This window comes from Bos grunniens, chromosome 1 (assembly GCF_055505025.1).
Source record: "Bos grunniens cultivar Pamir isolate PY7600 chromosome 1, Bosgru_T2T1.0, whole genome shotgun sequence".
In the NCBI taxonomy this organism is placed as follows: domain Eukaryota; kingdom Metazoa; phylum Chordata; class Mammalia; order Artiodactyla; family Bovidae; genus Bos; species Bos grunniens.
Genome location: NC_141165.1, coordinates 83,609,175 through 83,620,940, shown reverse-complemented (window position 1 = coordinate 83,620,940; position 11,766 = coordinate 83,609,175). Strand labels below are relative to the sequence as shown.

General features: G+C 48.1%; 1 long non-coding RNA gene across 1 annotated transcript; it reads left to right on the top strand.

Moving 5' to 3' along the window:
* The first annotated feature begins 5,758 nt into the window (after positions 1-5,758).
* Positions 5,759-9,411, top strand: LOC147379769 (uncharacterized). The gene is made up of 2 exons (XR_015134160.1): positions 5,759-5,931; positions 8,626-9,411. It is a non-coding gene; the product is annotated as an uncharacterized LOC147379769 (long non-coding RNA).
* Positions 9,412-11,766: the final 2,355 nt, after the last annotated feature.

Below are 11,766 nucleotides of genomic sequence, written 5' to 3'. Positions count from 1 at the left end.
GACACCTCTGAGCCAGGGTCCTGCACGGTTGCATATTCTCTGAGCTGGCCACCAATACCCCTTGGCCATCTCCCAGAGCCCAGGTGTAAGCAGCCATCTATGGAGGGCGGAGGGGGGGACGGTGGTGGAAGAAAAACAGGAAGGTCCCCCCACCCCTCTGCCACCCACGCCCAGAGCAAACAGTGCTCACCCCTCAGAAACAAGTAATCAGATGTTCCCAGGGTGGCCTGTAAACTGCTAACCTCTCTCTTTGGGAGGTAGGAAGGAAAGAGATCGCTACTGAATATTTCTCTGTTTTTCTGTCTGTGAGTATCAAGAGATAGCCTGTGTGTGTGTGTGAATCCCCCTTCACCCCGTGACTTACACAACTGGGTATTTACACACCAGATGATCCCTGCAGGAAAAGGCAAGTCCCCAGCTGCTGTGGAATTTTAAGAGATCTCCCAGGAATGCCCTTCTGGGATGTCTGGTTCTAATTGCCTCCGTCAGCCAGTGCTGGCGAGCTGGCAGAAGCAATGAGAGGTGAAATTAAACAGATTCCAGTTCACATCAGACCCCCAGCCCTGCCAAAGTCCCCCAAGGGCCGGAAAAGAAAACAAACGCGGCCACAGTGGTGGGTGTGGTGGAAAGAACTCCAGACTGGAAATTGGAAGGCCCGGATTCACGTCCCTGCACTGCCACGAACGCCCTGCCCTGTGTGGCTTTGGACCCATCACTTCCCTTCTCCTGCGGCAGTTTCCTCATTTGCTAAACGCCTGGTGAGGACTACTGGCTGGTCTCCAAGGCCCCTCCCCAACCCCAGATTCAGGGACAGAAGTGTTGAGCTCTCATTGCAGAGCCTGGTGGGGGTGGGAATTTTCTTCTGAACTGTAAAACCAGATGCTTGGCATTTTTAGATCTTTAAGAAGAATGGGGTAAAGGGTGAGGATTTCGTCCCCGTCCATTGTAACCTAGTCCCAGCTGCAGCTCCAGCCCCATTTCCCCCCTTTACTTGGCCTAGGATAAGAGTGGCTGGAGACTCAGCCAGAGGAGACAGGAATCCCGCAGTTCCTTAGCGCCCCCTATAGGCCCAATGGGCAGTGGCGCTGAAACGGTGGTTTTCCCGGGAGCCACCTGCACTCCAGCCTCCCAGGCTTCTACTGCAAAGCCTCGGGTTTTAGAAGCAGGCGGTTCAAACTGGCCCCTAAGTTGTGCGGAATTTCTCTCTCTTTGTAGCGTGTTGCTTTAAGGCTCAGAGTAAAGCCGTTGAACTAATAGCCACAACAGTCTGGGGTTGAACACCCCGTGGGGCTCCTATGGTATAGGCACAGTGGCAGGGGTCATCGAGTACAAAATATCGAAGGCTTTCGGTTCACACTCAGCTCTTATTCATCCACCCTCCGCCATCCCCCTCACTCTCTAAGCCCACAGCAGATGCTTGCGTATCTCCAGCTACTACTGCTCACTACTTTCTGAGTCAGCCTGTTACCTGGTAGGGATTTTGTACAGCTAGTAACAGAGCCCGCAATCACGGATCTGACTTTGTGAAATTGGGGGCTTATTTCCTCGTCAAAAAGGCATCCGCAGATAGCTGCAGGCCACAAACTCATGGGGAACCAGAGCTCCTTCCATATTTTTCCTTAGCCATTCCTACAGCATGACTCCCTCATGGGCCTTATGGACCAAGATGACCACTTAAGTTCTAGCCCTCACCTCTGCATCCAGAGAAGAAGAAGGGGAGTCCAAGGGTTTCTGGGGTCCCTCCTTACTTGGTAAGTCCCCTTGAAGACCCACTTAATGACTCACACTCTGGCATCTCCTGGGCCACTCCAGTAGGGATGGCTGGGAAAGCAGTCCCATGGCCAATTCACATAAAACTGGGCTCTGTTTGCCCAGGGAGGAGAAAGTGTGGACACTGGACATACAGCCCATCTGCGCTGGGAGAAGCCGTGATTGGCCGCACAGTTGTCTCCTTCCTACACTGATTTCTTCTGCCTGCAGAGAGGACAGGTGCTGTGCAAGTGCTCACCTGATCCCAGAGAACGCCCCACCTCTCCACACAAGACCAGACTCCTGCCAAGCTGGTGGAGAGAGATGGTATCTGCCTGATCACTCTCTCCAGAAGATGATGCCAGGCAGCTTCCTCTGAGCCAGGCTTCTCTGGTATTTTCCCTAGGGAGAACTTTGCCAGCTCAAGGAGGACCTAAGCCCAGCTTCAGAGGCACCTCCCTCGGTGCCTGTTGCTTCCCTGCAGGTGCTAGTGGCTTTGTCTTGGTCCACTCCACCCAGGGAGGGAGAGGGGAGATCCCCAGCCCATATTTGGATATGCCCTCTATTCCAGGGAGAGAGTTCACTGCTTTCTTCCCAGATTTGTGCTGCTGGGAGCCAAAGCCACACATCAGCTCAAAACTCAAACCCTTACATGTTTAAATTTAGTATTTAAAATGGTATACAGAGAATGTATAGCCAGCAGAGACCGATTTGGCTCTGCAGCTAACTACTTAACTAGCTACTGCCTAGTTTTCTGGTCTCAGATGCTGCTGAAGGCTGGAAGAGGAGGCTTAGCCTGCGGCTGGTCTCCAGGCTCTGCTTCATGTGGTGGCTGTGATTCCTCCACATCAGGAGACCTACAGGCCTTTCTCTCCACCTTGGACCTCTGCAAGGCCACTTTCCAGTGATGGAAAGGTCGTCGCTTACACTGGACCAAGATGTGAAGGAAGTTGAAAATTTGGGAGCAAGCTTCTTTAGGGACCCACTTTCTAAATCTCCTAGGAGGGGCTCCAACTCTTCACCATGGCCTCAATCATTATTCCTTTTGTATTTCAGCAGCCATCCATGGAACTCAGTAACTACACTGCCTGCTTGCGACAATAAACTGCATCCTCTTCATGGAGCACCATTTGAAGCAGGCTTCAGTTGTGGCCATCTTTGTTAGACATGGCCTAAGAACGCCTCTTCTGTCTTCCTGTCACCTTCTTCCATTCACTTCTCTCGTGAAGAGAGAAGACTTTAATCGTACAATTAAAATGGGGTTTGCCTTTAAGATGGCATTACCAGGAATGAACCTTGTTTAAAAGCCAGGACCACCTCTCTGGGAAGGCAAGGGAGAGAAATAATCAGCTTCAATTTGTGAAGAACCATTTATCATGAATGCTCTAAAACTATGTCTGTTTTAGATCTTTTCTCAAGTCTAACGAAGTTATTGCACACATATCATGGAAAGGTTCCTAGACTCCCAGGCTCGGCAGACAGCCCCCCAGAGGCCAGCTTTTCCATTTCTTAGAATAGACTTAAGCAAAGACAGAGTGTCATTGTTAGCACTTTGCTAGTTGTTTTTTTTAATATATATATATATATTTTTGTGCTGTTTCATGCTAGTGACTTAATACCTTGGAGCACTTAAAATCCTAACAGCAGGTCAAATTGTTACTGCTTTTCAGCCAGGGAAGCTAGAAGACAGGTTAAAAGAAATGATAAGGTGCATGCTCTGTCTTCAGCTCAAGGTGGAAGCAAAAAGTAGAGTCCCATGACTGCATCATACTGACAGCCTGACTCCATCCTTGCCTGTCTGTATATATTGAAGTTATTACTGAGAAAACTCTGCCAAGTCTCTCCCTTCTCTGGAGCTCAACTGTAAGACCTCCAAAGCCCTAAATCGGAGTAGCTGAAATGGAGCAGCAACTTGGTTTGAATAAATCATTTCAATCCCTAGATGATTTTCCTTATAAAGTAGGGGTCACATCCCCCAAAGATCAGTGCAAAGTCTCTTGAATGCCTGGAAAATGTACATGGAAAGCGTAAACAAGAGTGCATCTGCAGTAGAAATCTCTTAACATCTACATGGCACTAATTTGTTTAATAAGCGTTCACTGACGCTTTCATCTGTGCTGCATTTTAGGTGCACAAGACAAGGGTCCCAGGACTGACTCCTGGTGTCATGGAGCAGAAGAGGGTGGATTTAAGCCCCAGTCCTTAAACTGGAAAATATAAATGTTCAGGGAAAAGGAAAGGTGTGGAAGAGAGGATATAGTATCCTGAAAGTGTAAGTGTTATTCACTCAGTTGTTTCCGACTCTTTGTGACACCATGGACTGTAGCCCGCCAGGCTCCTCTGTCCATGGGATTTCCTACGGACAGCAAGAATACTGGAGTGGGTATATTGCCATTTCCTTCTCCAGGGGAGCTTCCCAACCCAGGGATCAAACCCAGGTCGCCTGCATCGCAGGCAGACTCTTTATTGTCTGAGCCACACTTGTCTGTTTTTTTTTTTTAAAAAACGGAAAAATGAATATGAATATACACACACACATACTTACTTGTATTATAAGTGCAATGGATATAGCTGGTAACATTAGTTACTAGAGGAGAGGTAACAGATGGTGGGAATAAAGGGTAGGAGCAAGAATTTCCACTTCCTAGCTTTTGTACCTTTTGAATTTTAAACCATGAGAATGTACTATTTACAAAAGGATAAATCACATTGAATTAAAAACCTAGTGCTACCTATATTCCAAGTGGCAGGGTCGTGGCTCAAAGGCCTGGAGGGAGGGAACAGGCACTGTCTCAGCCAGCCTGGCTGGTGCTTGTGATGACCCTGGACCTCAGTCTGGCACCTCTTGCTACCCTGTACCCTCCTGGGAGCCAAGGCCAGTGTTCAAGGCCCATGTTATTTCTTCAAGCAAAAGCAGAAGCTCCTCAGTTGTTGGCTGGCATGTAAAGCTTTTCAAGCCAAAAACAAGAATGCTTATGTCCTTGTCTGGGGACCCGGCTGTGAGGAATGCAGACCCAGCAGAGGACACCCCAGAAGTTGGCCTGGATGGACTGGGATGTATGTGCCAGGAGGGAAGGTTGAAGACATCAGCATGCAGCCTGGTAACTGGTAACAAGAGGGTGTGTGGAGCCAGGACCCCGTCTCCAGCTGTGTGAAGGGAAACCGGAAGCCAGGCAAGATGAAAGCTGACACAGATGTGTGTCCTGGGCAAGCTACACACCTCTCGGAGCTGTCTTCCCTATCCACAATAGGAAGACAGTAACACCTATAACAGCAGTACTCTTGGGGTTTTCCTGATCAGGACATAACGTATGCAGGATGTCTAACACTCAGTAAGAACTCTGCAGAGGCCTCTACACCTTGTCTCTACCACATGAATCACCCATCTAGGCAAGTAGATCTGTCCTGGGGCTCCAGTGGGCCAAAGCTGCAAGAAAATGGACTTGGGTTCCTAATATCAAAGACTTTCCTACAGATAAAACTGTTCCATGAGAGAGCAAATCTCTCACGACAGGCGGCTTGCCATGTGGTACTTCCTAGGAAGAAACCAGAGGCTCTGCCTTTACTGTCTCTATGCTCTCGAAGGACTTCCCAGGTGGCGCTAGTGGTAAAGAACCTGTGTGCCAATGCAGGAGACATAAGAGACTCAAGTTTGATCCCTGGGTAAGGAAGATCCCCTGGGGGAGGAAATGGCAACCCACTCCAGTATTCTTGCCTGGAGAAAATCCATGGACAGAGGAGCTGGTGGGCTGCAGTTGCATAGGGGTGCAAAAAGTCATGAAAGCACACACTCATGCTTCCAAAAGGAGGGGGATCAGAGCCCCCTGGGCCCTTCCTTGCCAGCTCCTCTCTGCTCCTTACCCTCCTCCAGCCAGCCTGCTCCCAGAAAGGTTCAATTAAGAAGGCATTTCCAGACCTCTCTGTGGCTGGCACCACCACATTTTTTGCATTCCCTCCTCCTCCACTGCTCCAGGAGAGGTGTGTGTGTGTGTGTGTGTGTGTATGTTTCACCTACATCTACATCAGGAGTCCTGTGACCCCACCTAAGAGGGATTCTTTCCTTCAACTTCACCATTCCAGCTGCTGGATATTCTCCAGGCTCTAGAGACAATTTTCTTCACTCTTCTCTGACTCTCCAGGACTTGTGAGCCAGCGCTGTTCTGGGCTCATGGGGATTCTGGGGTAAGTGGGGTCTGGCCCCTGGCCCAGGGTAACCACAATCAAATGGGGGCGATACATACTTATGCAAGGAGCTCTCACCCTGGGAGAGGGATGATCCATGCCGCAAGGCTGGAGTGTCGGAGGCCCAGGGAGGCAGCTGGTGATTAATTCTGACCCCAGCATGGTTCAGCGACAGCTTCAAGCAGTAGGTGAGGTTGAAACTGGGGTTCAGGGATGAGTCAGAGACTGGGAGTGGGAAGAATGCCCATGATTTCGAAGCTCTCGTTGGCTTCATTTTTGGTCTGTGAATCCTTTTGTTCTCTTGGTTTTCACACCAGTGAAAGCATTTTCCTTCCAGGGTGTGACCCGCCCTGGCTTCAGACACCCCTTTGGGTGGGGTCTTGCAGGAAGGACTGTCTGGCTGCCAGAGATGGACCAGATCCATCCCCGGCCCCTAGGAGACGCTGCCCCCTCTCCCTCCCCTTTTCCTCTTTCCCCTCCAGTGCCCCATCTGGGGAAACTTATCCAAGTTCCAAATAGTAAATTGAAGTCCTTGGCAGCCCTCCCACTGATGACTCCCAAATTATCCCTTTCCAAGGCTGCGGGTGGGGGAGGCCAGGAGTTCAGGCCTAGGATGTGTGGCCCTGTGGTCTGAGAGCTCCGGGTGCCATCTGCTGGTGGAAACCAGTAGACAGCTTGGAGTGGGAGGCAGGGGCCAGCAGGACTTTATCAGTGACAGGGAGAAGCCTGGTCTCGAATCTCTGACAGTGAAGGTAATTCACTGTCCCACCGACACTGGACAGAGCAAGGGGGAGAAAGGGTACATGTGTGTGTGTGTGTGTGTTTGTGTGTGTGTGTGTACACGTGTGTGTGCCCAGTTTGTGTGTGTGGATTCCTCCATCATCTTTCCCTGCAGCTGGGCTGGGGGTAATTTGGAAGGTGTGTTGGGATGGTGTGCATGCTTCTGTTATTGTCCCCTAGGGTGAGTCTACGAGTCTGTCTCCAGAGTAAAAAGACAGTAAATAAGAAGGTAATCAGGCCCAGATGTATCCCTCCAAGGGAAGTTTCCAGATGTCCTCTCATTAATCTCCAGCCCAAACGTGGGTAATGTGTGAGACTCTGTTGATTGCATTTTCAGTTGGGGAGAGTGAAACACACACAGTGCGATCAGGGCCCAGCACAAGAACACAGGTCTTTACAACAAACATCAAATGACCCAGTGATAAAGACCCTACAGGTCATTTAGTTCGGCCTCATCATTTTGCAGAGCAAGAGCCATGAATTCAATGACAGAAAAGCAAGAGACATCGCATTAGATTACCTTTAAAATCCCTCTCGGGCTTCCCAGGTGATGCCCAGTGCAGGAGACTTAATAGACATGGGTTCAATCCTTAGGTCGGAAAGATTCCCTGGAGGACATGGCAACCCACTCCAATATTCTTGCCTGGAGAATCCCATGGACAGAGGAGCCTGGTGGGCTATGGTCCATGGGTTCACAAAGAGTTGAACAGCACTGAAACAGTGCACCAAATCCTTCTTCACTCTGAGTTCTGGACAAATCCCCAGCCCATTGTGTGTGCCCAGAGGATCCCAGGCAGCTGCTCCCTGCCTTGCCCACCTTTGCCTCACCTCTTCTCTATTTATGTTCCTGAAGGAATTTCCTGGCTCATAAATCTTGAGAGATTTATTATTTCCTGCAGCATCTCTTCATTGGAAAATGTGGCTTTTCAGTTCAGACTCAGAACCAGACTGAGGCCACAGCTTTCAAGTGGGAGCAGAATCTCCCCTGAATGGTGGTGGGAAGGACACCAGCCCTCCGTCACCCCTGAGGGGCTACCACAGACACTCCTCACTTTTCTTGGCTCCCAGCTAAAGCTGCCGAAACAACCAGATCAGAAGGTTCTCTCTGCAGATTGTAAGATCCGCCAACAGGCCCAGAGAACTGAAGGGCTTCGTTCCTATGCTCACATCACCTGGACGGAGCGGGGGGTGGGGGGGATATGTAGTCTTCCTATATTCTCTCCAAAACCATGGCCTCTGACTTTAGTTGCTCCATCATGAGCAAAACCTTCCTAAAACAGAGCTCAGCTCAAAATCCTGCAGGCCCATAGGATAAGTCCAAACACCTTTACAGACAGGGTCTTCGAACCATTCAAGACATGACCCCGACTTCCCTCCAACACGTGGCTCTCTTGTGGTGTTTCCCTGTGTGCACTGAGCTCCAGCCTCATCAGGGTCCCTTCCCTGTTTCTGGTCCCGCCCCCACCATGCTGTCCTGCAACAACGCCAGCCCCACCGTCACCCCTTGCTCCCTTCAGCCTCATGCCCTTTCCTCTACCTCCAAGTGCTGAAATCTTTTCTGTTTTCCGAAAGTCTATCAAAGGTCACTTTCTCCTAGAAGACTTCAGGGATCTCCTCCCTCCAAAGTAGGCAGAATGTCATTTGGGTCTCCCAGTAGGTATTGGGTTTGTACCCTTTCAGGTTCTTGTAGGCTGCTTTATTCTGCCGTCCCTCATCCACATAATTACTCTTCTTCTTAGACTCTGAACATCTTGAGGGCAGGAGCAGCATCTTGTTTTTCTGCATGCCCCTCCCCACTCCTTCCCCCACTCCCCACGACCCAGTGCTGTTCCCACCAGTGAGGATATTCTTGGGGAAATTTATAAATGACATCAATATTTTTATTTTTCCAACCTCTCCTTCCCCTCCCCAAAGGACACGTTAGCCCGAAAGAGCAATGTACTTCAGAGGAAACAAACTTCTTACCACCATTATCCATCTCAGAAGAGAGGATGGCCCAAAGCCCTGGTGTGCAGACAGCAGCTGTACTGGGCGCCCCAGCCCTTGGTAAGCCTGCTCCAGACTCAAGATCTGCAGGCAAGCCTCGTTCCAGAGCCAAGGACCTCCACTGAGCAGGAAGTTCCCTGACCTCTCAGAATTTATCCCTGGAGAAGAAAGGAAAGATTCATCCCAGAAGGAAGTCTGCATGCATCAGTCAGTGTGGTGCATCCTCCATAGGCGCCTGGAGAGAAACGGTGTTTTAACAGCCCAGGTCTAGAGACGGGAGTTGGGAGGCAGTACTAGCCTGGCTTTGATGTAACCAGATCTCAGACCTTAGGCAAGTTCCTCCCCATCTGTATAACGTGGGGGCCAGCCTGGATTATCTTTAATGCCTTTGCAAGACGGACACTCAGAAGTCATAAGGACACATACCAGACCAGTGGCCCTGCATTCAAAAACCTTCACACATTTTGTCTCCACAGTTAGAAGTCGTGTAGGGACTTCCCCGGTGGTCCAGTTGTTCAGACTCCAAGTTTCCACTGCAGGAGGCATGGATTGGATTTGATCTCTGGTTGGGGAACTAAGATCCCACATGTTGCTCAGCGGGGCCAAATAATTTTTTTTTTTTTAATGAAGTGGTGCCAGAATTGTGCTGATATCAAATAGTTTTGGTCATCCAAAGTTTTCATGAAGAGCCTCCAGCTAATAAATCATTTATTTCCTGATCTTTTGAGGTGATTGATGGTTGTCATTGTGTATGTGTGAAAGCTGAGATGGAAAAAGAACACATATATTCAGAGCCAAGATTTTATTTCCCTTAAATAATTTCTGTAATGTTTTTAAACTCTAAGAGTAATTTAAATTCATTGTGAGTAAATATTGAAAATGTAGGAAAGTGTAAAGAAGAAAACAAAAATTCCCTAGAATCCTATCCCCCAAGGATCTCTATGAACCTATTGGTATAGATCCTTCCAGATCTTTGTCTAAACATATGTATGGACATATTTTTGCAAAACTGGTATCATATGAGAAATCCTGTTTAGAAACCTTAGATTTTTGCATAACAAAATACTGTGAGCATTTTTCCATGCCTACAATATTCTGTGGCATTATTTTTAATGGTTTCATAGTATCCCATCATATAGTTATACTATATTTTATTTAACCAATCCATGATGGTCTCATAAATACACTTTTCTTTCCCCCATGCATTTGTCTGATTTTCTTCTGGGCTATATTCTGTAAAATAGAATTGGTGGGCCAAAGTATATGGACTTTCTGAAGATTTCTGATATTTCAAAACTCTTCTTCTGAATTGATCTCCTTCCCAAGGCTGAGTCACCCAGCCTGCCTCTGGCATTTCTTACTTGCTGAATGATGGGGTATCAAAAGTGGAAGAAACCTTAGGCATGAAGATTTACAGATCATTTAACAGGTGGAAAAGCAGAGGTTCACACAGGGCAAGTGCCTTTTTGCAGTTCCCAAAGGAAGCTGGTGGCAATATGGATACAGTCGGCTCCCTACCCAGTGAGCTTCTCTGCATTTCCCTGCCTCCCTTATAACCTGGACCCTGAAGTCCATCAGCTCGATGCAGGCTTCTCAGGGTGTCAAACATATATGCAGCAAAACTAGCCATTTACTGAGCTGGCATTTACACCAGAGAAACATCTAGGCTAGATGTCTACATTAAATATAAACATGACCAACTGTCCATTGTCTCAACAAACAGAAATCCTCTCCCAGAGCTTAGATTTGGTTTTTCATTGAGGGGGTGGAATTGAGATCGTGAGAGATAGCTGCACAGGCTATAAAATTGAGTTTTGCAGGAACACTGTTGTGAAACAGCTTGAAGATTTGAGGGCTTAAATATTCTCATTAAAATGAAGGACAGAGTCCATGTTTGAAAGCCCAGGGTGGGTGGGGTAAGCCCACATCTCTGCTATGGCTTCTCAGGTATTTGAGCCTAGAGAAACCATGCGTGTCCCAGGAAAATTCCACTCGGCTCCAGATTAAGCCTTCCATGGGGAGCGGAGGGGCTAGGGAGGCCCTGCTTATGCTAATGAGACACTAAATTAGTGCATTACATGCCTCATTTAACACGACTGTGCAAAATCTAAAAGTACTAATAAATTTTCCTTCTGGGGTCAAGAATCATAAAAGGATAGATGATCAACCATTAATTAGCAGAGAAATTAAAGCTTGACGGCTTCTGTTCTATCCCTGCCTTCTTTCAAATGGCGCAATTTGTTCAAAATGCTCTTGCAAAGCAGTCTTTCTTAAGGAAAAAAAAAATAGCGGCATCAGCCAGGAGAGTGGCTTTCTTATCCTCTCTGACTCTCAGGGTGATGGACTTTGCTTAGAGCTGACTATTCTAGATGAGCCATGGACATTTTGTCAAGAGAAAGGAACTGGCCAGTTCATTTACTTATGTTTCCTCTTAGATTTAGTATGAGATCTATGTCTCATATGAGCTTCCCTGGTAGCTCAATTGGTAAAGAATCAGCCTGCGATGCAAGAGACCTGGGTTCGATCCCTGGGTTGGGAAGATGCCCTGGAGAAGGGCATGGCAACCCACTCCAGTATTCTTGCCTGGAGAATCCCCAAGGACAGAGGAACTTGGTGGGCTGCAGTCCATGGGATCGCAAAGAGTCGGACACGACTGAGTGACTAAGCACACACACACACGCACACCATGTCTCATAGTGTGAGCAACTTTTAGAAAAGAACATTCTTCCCTGTTATTTGCACTAAAAGTCTATCACTCTGAAGGATCTCAATGAATCTGGCCATATACTGCAAAACAGACACTTTCAGGATGAAGGAAAGTCAATCTTTTGTTTGACTTTTCTAGTGACTTTTGAGGACAACTCTCTTAAACATTCACTGCTCCTTTCTCCCCCTTCCTTTTCAGGATATGTATTTATATATTACAGAAAGTTAGGTGTGGGGGCTTTACACAGTTCTCGGCTGAAAGTCTTAAACCTTCAGGGGATCTGCTACCCTAGCTTCAGTGCCCTCGTGCACCCACTGGCTATAAAGTGAGATACTTGATTATGCAACAAAAGATGCCTTAAG